We start from the raw sequence: 11,138 nt of genomic DNA, 5'->3' as shown, positions 1-11,138 counted from the left end.
TTCAGCTGTTCTTGGGGCTCCTTGTTATGGCACATTGTCATTAATGGATCCGTCTCCCTCGTAAGCTTTCCAAATAGAGGCCTGGCCTGCCAGATCGTAAAGGTTAGGCCGGTGTATTCCAGAGGGCTGTGTCAGATGAGGAATTCTATTAGAAAGCTTTGCATCTGGAGTTTTCTAATGGTGCCTCCAGGCAAAAAAAAAATTAAAATGAAACCACCAACCAACAACCCCTCCCCAACCCCACCGCCGCCGCAGGTTCCAGCTTTCCCCACAGCAAGATTTCTGACTTGGTTAAATAGAATTCATTAATAAGCAAGGGGGAAAATCACTCGAGGCAGTTTACTCTCGAAAATGTAAACTGTTAAAACATTTTGTGGTTACAAGCATTCTGAAAATCGTGCGTTTTCCTCCAGTGTTTTGTGATTTCTCAGGATCAATGATTCTCTGACACACACAGGAAACGTGAAAGAGATGGTCAAATCTAAGACTATCAGCTTTCAGGGTTTTTTTTTTTTTAATGATGGTGATGTGCTTGGGGGTTTGAAATCTGGAGTTACCATTTATTTGGACTTTCTCTGCTTTCTGCCACCTTGTTTCTCCCCCTAAAAATAAGAAATTTTCCCCCCAGGGGAGTGTATAGTGTGTATGAGAAATCCTTGATCCTCTTACATGAATCAGATTTGTCCACCTTTTTTCTCTCTCCCTTCCTTCCTGCTTCTCACCCCCCCAATTCCCTCTACCCACCCCCTCCAGTCTCTGTCTCTCTCTAACACACACACACACACACACACACACACACACACGTACACACACTGGGATGGGGGTGTTGTAGAAAGAACCCAAGAAACAAGAGACAGGACTCTGGGAGGAGGGAACCGTGGAGCCTTCCTTGCAGGGGCTTCCCAACCTGCCTTTGTCTGAAAACTGGGCACGGGGCCAGCCTCAACCCCGCGGATTGCCACTCTTGGCCTCCAGCCCAGTGATGGATCTGACTGTCATTTCCCTACCCCCAGTGAGGCAGGAGGCAAACTGAGAAGAGGGGTGAGGCGACGACCACAGAGCTCGGTCTGGGAAAAGGGGCAGGAGCGGCGACCCTGGAGTTAGGACTCAGCTGGGGAGGTGGAGGGCGCGGCCAGGACTGGGCCCTCCTGTCAGCCGCCGGCTCCTCTGTTAGCATCCGTTAGAAACAACCCGGGAAGGTAACAACTCCATCAGAAGGAGGACATTGCAGTCAGGCAGCAAGAGGGGAGGCAGGATAGCTGTGGCTCTCTCACATGGAACGACGAGACGCTGGTAAACATCAACCTCATTTTTAAAAAGACTGAAAAGGGAAGTCAGCGATCTTCTTTGGGAGAGAATTTCGTAGTTTAATGCCTCTCACAAGCAAGTAACTCTTACATCCAACTTAAATCTCTCATGTAACAGATCGATCCCTATTTAAAACGTGTTGCCATCGTCAGGGAAATAAGGCCGACAACATTTGGAAGCCGACAAAATGACAGCTTCTGTGAACTTAACAGCAAAAAAAAATAAGATATAGCTATAATCACTGTAAGACTCTCCTGGTTTGAATGGGTGTCCCTCCCCCCCAAAACTTGTATATTTGGCTATTGTTTGTGAATGTCATTTCTCTCGATTAAATGTATGACATGCCAGAGATGTAAAGAATCTGAGAGTTGGGCAACCCCTCAGGTCCCCTTCCACTGTGGAAGCTTTTCTGTCTTCTTAATAAATCCTGATTTCTAAAAAAAAAAAAAAAAAAGAATCTGAGAGTTCATCTAACCCAATTTCCCTTACCTTTCTGATGAGGAAATGGAGACTCAGAGAGGCCAAATGACTAGACCCAGAACACACAGGAAGAAGGGTTAGAGAAAGAATTAGAACAGAGACAAAGCAGACCTCGCTCAGTCTCTCTCTCTCTCTCTCTCTCCCCCCTCATGCCTTCCCTGTCTTTCTCAACTTCAACCCAATTTTGAAAACGGTAAAGAAATGTGTCTTTCTTCCCATGGCACCAGCTCATATATCTGTTTATATCATATATGATATCCGTTTATTCATCAGTATCTGTCACGAAATCATGAAATCATGATTCATCTCTCCTGTTCTCTATTGAATCCTTACGATCCAGAAAAAGACTGGACTGTAGTAGATTCCAACAGGTATCTGTGAATGATGACTCAATTACTGGGAGAGCGATAATAACATCGGTGCTGATAGAGCACAATCGGAGGAAAAAAATAAACAGGCGTTGGAAGTTGGAGACGCCATCAGAAGCCATGTTTTGATTCCACCGATTTTTCCCTTCGTAGCGAGTTGCAGATATTGGTGCTTGTGGGAGAAATGTGCATTCATGTCCTAAGAAGACAGTGAAAGGGCAGGAGAGAACCTGGTAACTGTTCAAAAACCCATTTATCTCTGGCAGGTGAGAAATTTCAGAGTCTATCCACAAGACGACTGACACCAGCAACTAAAGAAAAGCCTTACCTGGTGAACACCTCTCAGAGGCTAGACCCCTCTCCAGGGTTCAGAGTTTTGCTCCCAATTGTGTGTATCTTTAGAGATATAGCCTCACAGACTTCACCCAGCTGGGGCTTCTCACCGGTGGCAGGGCTAGAGGTCGTGAGTGCTGTTCACCAAAGATTTCCAGCTCTCTGCCTTCTGGGCATACGGTGGGAACGCACTTGGTCCTTGGAGAGCGGAGTGGGGCCTCGTGACCAGATCCAGCCAGAGAACTTTCAGAAGAACTTGTAGTTGCTGGTTCCAAGATCTTCAGAGCTCTCTTTCCATTTGCCAAGGCAAGGAGCCGTGTTCATGAACGTAGCAGGAGACACAAGCAGGGCCCTGCGAGGAACACAGAGCATGAGGGAGGAGAAAGCCACCAGGGTCTGGGCATCGTCAGTGTACGACCTAGGTTGACGATGTGTGAAGTAACCGAAAGTGGTGTCACGAGCGTGGCACTTAATAGTATTAAATCCTGTGAATGGAAAATTACCCCCTTTCCAAAACTCTTCTAGTCATGCAGATGAGTCAAGGAGAAGCGTTATTTGGAGAATGACATGGCTTTACGAGCTCTCCTGCATCGCTCACTTTCCTTTTGACCAGAGAGCAGGACTGGACTCGGAGCTCAGCGTAGCTGACTGGAATTTAATTCTGTTGGTTTGTCTTCACATTTTATTTTATAGTGACCTCTATGTATGGAATGTGATACTGGATTTTATTTTATCATAGGCATGTGGGGCACAAGTGAGGCTTGACTGCATAAGTGGGCTGCATGCAGGTGAGGCTTGGGCTTCTCACTGGTCCTCACTCCCCAGGTCGTGGACCAAGTGTGCCTTGTGTTGGGAGATGCTCCCCACTCTCCTGCCTCCCTCTGTGTTTCTTCCATATATGGGATGTTATAAAATATCCTTTGAAAATATACTTATTTAAATTCTAGTACTATAACTAACACTTCCACAGTGCATACTCTGTGACAGACCTGTTTTAAGTTGTTGGCGTATACTTAACTCTCTTAACAATCCTGTGAAATGGGTATTATGATTCTCTCCACTTACCAGATGAAGAAATGGAGTCACAGAGATTAAATAAGCAGCCAAATTTCCCCCAGTTAGTAAGTGACAGAACCAGAGTTCAAATCCAGACAGTCTGGTTCTATAATTTGCACTCTGTGCATTGATCTTTTAAAAATATTGTTTCTCCTATTGTTCCATTGACATGTGCCCACAGCAAAAATTATGAAGGCGATATACACATGAAAAACCATTATTTCCTCCTTTGCCAATAAGGAGCTCTGCTTTGCCCCCTTGCCACAGAATGACCTTTTCCCAGACTCAACCATCTGTATTCCTGTGCAGACCAGAGAGCGCTTTGCCTTGGCTTCCGAACTTGGGGTAAGACTCTTCTGTGGCCACAGAAGGAAGATGTATCTGTGAGAGGCTGGAGGAAGAGAGAAGAACTATGGATGGACCAGCAAGGAACAAGGGAGTGACTGTTTGTGTCAAAAACTTTTATCTTCAGAGATACTCTCCTTCCAGAAGGCCTGGGGCTATGAGCACCTGATCAACACATGGATTACGTTCTCACCCACCCATACACAGTGCCAGTCAGCCCCAGCTGCTCGCAAGTCCCCTCTGTTTAGGGGGCTCAAAGGAGGCACCCTGATAACAATCCATTTATTAGAAATAGGCTTTTCTGGTAGGGCGTGGTGGCTCATGCCTATAATCCCGGCATTTTGGGAGGCTGAGGTGAGAAGGTTGCTTGAGACAAGGCAACATAGTGTGACCTCGTCTCTACCAAAAAAGAAAAAAACTAGCTGGGTGTGGTGGTGTGTGTCTGTAGTCCCGACTACCCGGGAGGTTGAGACAGAAGGATCACTTGAATCCAGGAAGTCAAGGCTGCAGTGAGCAGAGATTCCACCACTGCACTCCAACCTGAGCAACAGAGCAAGACCCTGAAGAAGGAGGGAAGGAAGGAAGGAAGGAAGAGAAAGAACTAGATATTTATGTGTGTATTTTCTTTTAGGATTTGTCAGCCCTTGGGACATCTTATGTAGACTGCTTACTACTTGAATTTTTACAACAAAGAAATTTACAAATAAACGTCCCCTTGAAGTGTATCTAGCACGGAATACTCCAGTTTCTTTGTGTGGTAGGTTGCTAATGTTGTTGGGAAGCTTTTCTTTCTGAGATTATTGTGGCTTTAAGACCTATACAATAACTTGGCATGTTGGGTCACGCCTGTAATCCTGGCACTTTGGGAAATGGAGGCGAGAGGATTATCTGAGCCCAGGGGTTCTAACTGGTCCTCACTTGGCAAATTGGCAAGACCTCAACTCTACAATAAATAAAAAAACTAGCTGGGCATGGCAGTGAGCGCCTGTAGTTCCAGCTACTTGGAAGGCAGAAGGATCGTGTGAACCCAGCAGGTGGAGGCTACAGTGGCCGTGAGCATACCACTGCACTCCAGCCTGGGAAGACAGAGTGAGACCCCCCAACTCAAAAAAAAAAAACAAAAAAAAAAACCAAAAACCTAAACTTTCTGGGGGGAGAAGACTAGCTTTAGGGATCAATGGCTTTGAAAGCAGGCCTTTCCTCAGTCAGGACTTAATCACTTTGGTTTCCTCTAATAAGAAAAATAAAGCTTTTCTAGTCTCCGCAGTCCTCAGGCCGTTTTGTTCTTGCTCTGTTTCTTATGGTTGTGCCACCTAAGTCCATGGAAATAAAAACCACAAGAGAGACTCGGATTCACATGCCATTTGTTGCCACGTAACCGGTGGTGGTGGTTGGGGTGGGAAATCTATAATCATTATTGATTAAGCTTGGAAAGCATGAGTCAACAAACCGATACCTCATTCTTGCAACCTTGATTACCATTTCCTGGACAACGAATCTGGTGAATCCTCTCCTATGACAATTTTCCCAGTCAACTCAGAAGATGAGTTGTTTTTGTGTTCAGGCACTCTGTTATTGTTCCTCTGAATGCTCAGAAGGGACCGGAGTCATTCTTATCTTTCCCAGGATTAAGAAAATGTGCATAGTTAGGCAATAGATGGCAGTGTTTCCACAAATTCTAATATTGCCATGGCTCTTAAAGAAAGCTCAGCGCTCAGCACTTCTGCAGCTTGCCGTGATCGTATAGTGGTTAGTACTCTGCGTTGTGGCCGCAGCAACCTCGGTTCGAATCCGAGTCACGGCAGGAGGGGAGGAGGCTTTTGGACTAGGACAAGACCTGTCCCACACTGGACTGCATGTAAACAGCATTTTGCAGCCAGATACACGACCATGAACGTCAATAAAACGGAAACCACTGCGCACACTTTAAACTGGAGAGGAATGACATATGCTTTATTAATGCACTCATCCTGTTCAAGTGTGTGTTGTGGGTGGGTTTTTTTATTTGCATTGACGGATAATATGATAAAACTGGAGTGTAGTGGGCATGTAATTATTATTAATTACAACTACTTAAGCTCTGCTTTGAGCAGACTCGTCAAGTCTGCTTGCTTTTGAGGCTTGCCAGGGCTATACAGTAATAACAACCCTGAATTATTTGGAAAGATGTCAGCAGTAGATGTGGAAATCCTGTTTAACCAGGCATGAATTGTTGTTAGGAGGTTTTTTCAGGATGACAGAGAGAAAATGAACTGTCCCTTATCAGTAATTGCAGGAAACATTTTGTTTCTATGATATGAACTGGCTGTAATTTAACTTTCCTGCGTCATTGGACAATATAAGAAGCCAGTTGTTGCTCGGAACGAAAATCTCTGAAGTGGGCATTTGGGTCTGATAAAGGGCATATTATAAGTAGACAATGGGGCTCAAACAATAAATAATGTCCATATATGGCAAGAAAATTTTAATGGCATTTTCCAAAAGACTGGGGTTTGTATTATAAGTGGCTAAATGTTGAATTAATGTGAGTAACATGGCTTTAATGGGCCTTTCTCCAGGACTTAAAAACAGGAACAATACAGCCTGAAAATGTCAACTATAAGTATGTTCTAATGAGGTTTTACTGCTCTAAAGTTATAGCCCGCAATGTTTTAAATGAGGGATCACTAGAAGGCACTTTTTAATGCCTCTAACCCCTGCCTCGCGGACAGCTTAGCAAAAATTCATATTTGCTATTTCTGTAATACTAAAAAAGTTTTCAAACAAAAATATGTGCAGAGAGTAGGAACAGAATCTGTCAAGTTCTTTCAGACTCAGTGAATTCTTAGAAATAATATTCTAGAAAAGCTGCAATAAATATTACTTCTCCCTTTCCAAAAAATTTCAGTCTCTGACTGTGGATCCCAAAAGATTGGCCTCGGAGTATTATGAAGTAGGCGAAATGCACTTATTGTCTCTTTAAAAACTCACTTTAAAACCGGTTTCCACTCTGCGGTCTCTCCTTCCCATATTCGGCTAATTTCATAACCCTCACCCCTCCCACCATATGCCCACAAATTCTGCCTCCCCTTCTCCAAAGGGCCTACCCTGGGCCCTGTCTCTCGTATGCAAGGTCCTAATGATGCTTCAGGAAGACGGCTGAATTGCGATTATGCCTTTGTTCAAACAGAAGAAGCAAGCCCACCCATGGTGACTTAAGAGACTGATAGTGTAATGAAACTCTTATTGAAGAAGGAGATCGTGTCAGTCAGAATTCAGTGGTTACAAGGGAAAGAAACAACATGTACTGATTTAGAGAGAGTCATATACCCAGGAACGACTTAAGAAATAGTTGAGACAAGGTTATTAAAGATGACCAGAACAACTGGGCGCAGTGGCTCACGCCAGTAATCCCAATACTTTGGGAGGCCAAGGCGAGAGAATTGCCTGAGTCCAGGGGTTCGAGACGAGCCTGGGCAAATTGGTGAGACCTTGTCTCTACAATAAGTGGAAAAAATTGGCTGGGTGTGGTGGCACATGATTGTGGTTCCAGCTACTTGGAAAGCTGAGGCAGAAGGATCACCTGAACCCTGAAGGTCGAGGTTGCAGTGGCTGTGAGCATGCCACTACTCCAGCCTGGGTGACAGAGTGAGACTCCGACTCAAAAAAAAAAAAAGATGACCAGAACAGACTCTTTTCATCTCAACCCATACTTCTTTCTGAATATTTCCTTTATTCTTTCAAAATAACTTTTACATGGTAGGAAACACAGCAGCTAGCAGCAAGTTCAGCTATTTATATCTTAAGAATTGCCTTCAGCAGGAGCTCCCCTTAGTTACTGTTCAAAAAAATTCTGAGGAAGGATCTTACTGGCTTAGCTTTGGTCAGATGTTCATCACTGGACCAATCAGCTGTGTACATGGAAATAGAGTCATATAGCACAAGCAAGAGACCCTTCCCTTTGTCTTGAGACTGATAAGGTCTGAGTAATGATCGACTACCCTCCCTTGATACCAATAACTCAAGGGGCAGGGAACTGGTAGAGAGAAGTTTGTTCCTGAGTTCGAATTCATGGAGCAGAACCGGACTTGAGGTCTTTCTAAAATGGTTCTGCTCACCCTCCAGGCTTTTGCAGTTCACTTTTGTAAGTCCAGAGTTGCTAGTACCTATACATTAACCATGTGACCAGCAGAGCATGGTATAAACAGTTTCAGCCATATTTATCGATAGTGACATTTTTCGGTCCAGACTTCCTGGTGCCAGGTATCAGAAGTATCTCATAGCTTTTATCAGTAAGGCCCAGCAGAAGCGTTAATCAAGTTTGCCATAGAGTAAAGGAAGTTTACAAGGCCTAAGACATCATGCATTATGCAAAAGTTACACAAATTGCAAAACTTAGGATTACGTTGCTTCAAAAATTATACAAATCACAAGGCTTACGATTACGTTGAAACTACATTATTCAAACTTATGACTACTCAGAAAAAGGGAATAAATGGGAGATTTGCATCTTTCAATTGATTGGGCGAAGTCTACAGGGAAGCCAAGGATCCCTTGAAGCTACTTACTGGGAATGCAAAGGAGATATGGGGACTCTCAGGAATGTTGTTCAGGAATGTACAGGAGCATTTGAACCCATGCCATGCCCTTGTCTAGAGGCTGTGGCAATATGGACGGACATTAGCGGGTCTCTGTATCAAGGCCAGTCCAGAGTGGGGCAATTTGCAGCCATAGATCCACCTTAGTTATCTCCTTCAGCAACTTTTCCCATCGCACTACCTTTTGGTGGCTGTCTGTTTCCACCAGTCCAGGAGTTTAGTTCCCAAACTAGTAGCATCTTCACTGCCTTGTGAAAAATGCACAGCCATAAGGGAAGGGGATCAGGGTATGATAATTAATCTGGACTCAACTTTGAGCATAGGGACAGAGTAGCAACTGCTTGGACTAAGGGAGTCCTTCCTGTTTTCCCTCCTCTGTCTCTGCCAAAATGAACCTTCTTCCCCTGGATGATTACTCTCCCAAGTTAGCCAGGAAAAAGTATAAAATCTTCCTGACTTTGCCAACAAAAAGCAACCTGAATTTGGGCACTTTAAGCTCTCACAGCAAAAAAAAAAAAAAAAGAGGGAGAGGTATATTACGGAGGGAATTGAAAGAATAAAATACAAACGAACAAATGTCACTTAGCGCAGGAGCACACAGTAGAAATGCAACACTGGCATCTAGGAGGGACACAACAAATAATATCTATTCTTATTATTTTAAGGCTGCCTAGTCCCTTCACCCACCATCCAGTCTCCATGGACAGACACTCTAGGGGGAGTTTTCCCCCAGGAAAAAGGCTTCTCACGGTGAATTTCAGAAGTTCAAAAAAATAATAATTATGATAGAGTGGACTCCAACCCAGAGGCAGCACAAGTCAGGATCTACTGAGTGACCAGATCCAAAACCAAATTTGCAACCCTGGTTCACTCCCTCTTCACATGGTTACCATGACTGAGGGTCATATTAACCAACAGCTGTTTTTTCATCAACACAGTTTGTTGGCATTTCATTTCCTTGTTGCTATCATTAAAATGTGCTGTGTTTTTACTCTAAAACCGACTCTATATTGAGTTAGTTTTCAGAACCATTACAGACCACATTATCAGAGGAAATTAATTTTAATTACATTAACATTGAGACAATACCTGTTTTTAACTCTTGGGGAAGCATTGAGAAATATCTCAACAGGTTCTACCAGTATCTCCATGTATTGCCTGTATTTTAAAGCAAAGTCAGTACTCGCTAATGAAAAATCAGAGAAACTGTGAAATCGTCTTTCAAAAAAATTGTCTCTCCAAAATGTCCATTATACATAATCTCAGGGAAAAGGTAAATCATTCTCAAATTAGAGGCCCTAGCAATTTTTTAACATTGATGATGAAACATTAGAGAACTAACAGAATCCTGATTTTGAGCACGTGGCTTTGATAGTTTTGTTTTTGTTTTTGTTTTACCAGTCGGTGACATTGTCAGTCTCTGGATTTGTTTATCAAATTATAAAATCATCTGCTTATTGAAAAGTCAGGAAAGCTCTTTTATGCCCAGGCTGGAGTGCAGTGGCACACTCACGGCCACTACAACCTCAACCTGCTGGTCTCAGGCGAGCCTTCCGCCTCAGCCTTCCAAGTAGCTGGAACTACCGATGTGCACCACCATGGTTGACTAATATTTATTTATTTATTGTAGAAACGAGGTGTTGCCAAGTTGCCCAGGCTGGTCTCGAACCCCTGGCCTCAGGTAATCCTCTCACCTCCACCTCCCAAAGTGCTGGAATTTCAGGAGTGAGGCACCACGCCCAGCTAGCTCTTTTTGTTTCTTTTCCTAGGAGTCAACTACAATTGCAAAAGGAAGTCTTACTAGACTGCAACTTTATGATCTTCATACTGGTGCTGCTGCAGTCAGTGGTTTATTAAAGTTTGTTCAAGCAAGAAAAAAAAATATACCTACGTAACTGTAATTGAGTACCTGAATTAAAAATTTAGGCCAGGTGTGGTGGCCCACACTTGTAATTCTAGCACTTGTTGAGGCTGAGACGAGAGGATTGCTTGAGTCCAGGAATCTGAGAACAACCTGGGCAACATAACTAGACCTCATCGCTCCAAAAAAAAAAAAAAAAAAAAAATTAGCCGGACATGGTGGTGCATGCCTGTAATCCTAGCTACTCAGGAGGCTGAGGTGGAAGGATTGCCTGAGCCCAGGAGGTCGAGGCTGTGGTGAGGCGTAATCATGTCACTGCACTCCAGCCTGAGCTGCAGAGTGAGACTCTGACTCAAGAAAAAAAATAATTAAAAATAAGAATGAAAATTCAGAGCTATATAGGCTTACTTTATTACCATAGGCTTATGGCTTTAGCTAAATGCCTTTTTCTTGCTATCTGTAATACAGTGGGTCAGAGTGATCTTCTTAATCTCCACTGTTAACATATTGAATTGAAGAGGGTTTATATTTCAATATTTTCTATGCCTAGTGAATTTTCATGAATAAACTCAATTAGCTCTTTTCTTATCAGGTCATAAACTGAACAACCCAAAGTAAATTCGTCATAATGAGTACTTTCTTATTTAACGACCATGATCTATGTTCTAACTATGAAGAAGTTTATTTTTTGCAGTAAAAATACACCCATGAGCCTGGCTCGGTGGCTCAGCCCGTAATCCCGCGCCGTTGGGAGGCTGAGGTGAGTGGATTGCCTGAGCCCGCGGGTTCGAGACCCGCCTGGACAGGCGA

The 11,138-nt window shown here is 43.6% G+C and overlaps 1 non-coding gene across 1 annotated transcript; it reads left to right on the top strand.

Annotated features, from left to right (window-relative positions):
• Positions 1-5,622: 5,622 nt before the first annotated feature.
• Positions 5,623-5,694, top strand: TRNAH-GUG. Its single transcript has one exon. It is a non-coding gene; the product is annotated as a tRNA-His (tRNA).
• The last annotated feature ends 5,444 nt before the right edge of the window (positions 5,695-11,138 follow it).

This window comes from Carlito syrichta, unplaced genomic scaffold, assembly GCF_000164805.1.
Source record: "Carlito syrichta isolate Samal-C Ts95f unplaced genomic scaffold, Tarsius_syrichta-2.0.1 Scaffold154501, whole genome shotgun sequence".
NCBI classification, from domain to species: Eukaryota; Metazoa; Chordata; class Mammalia; order Primates; family Tarsiidae; genus Carlito; species Carlito syrichta.
The sequence above is the reverse complement of the archived record's forward strand: the minus strand, read 5'-3'. Positions and strand labels throughout refer to the sequence as shown.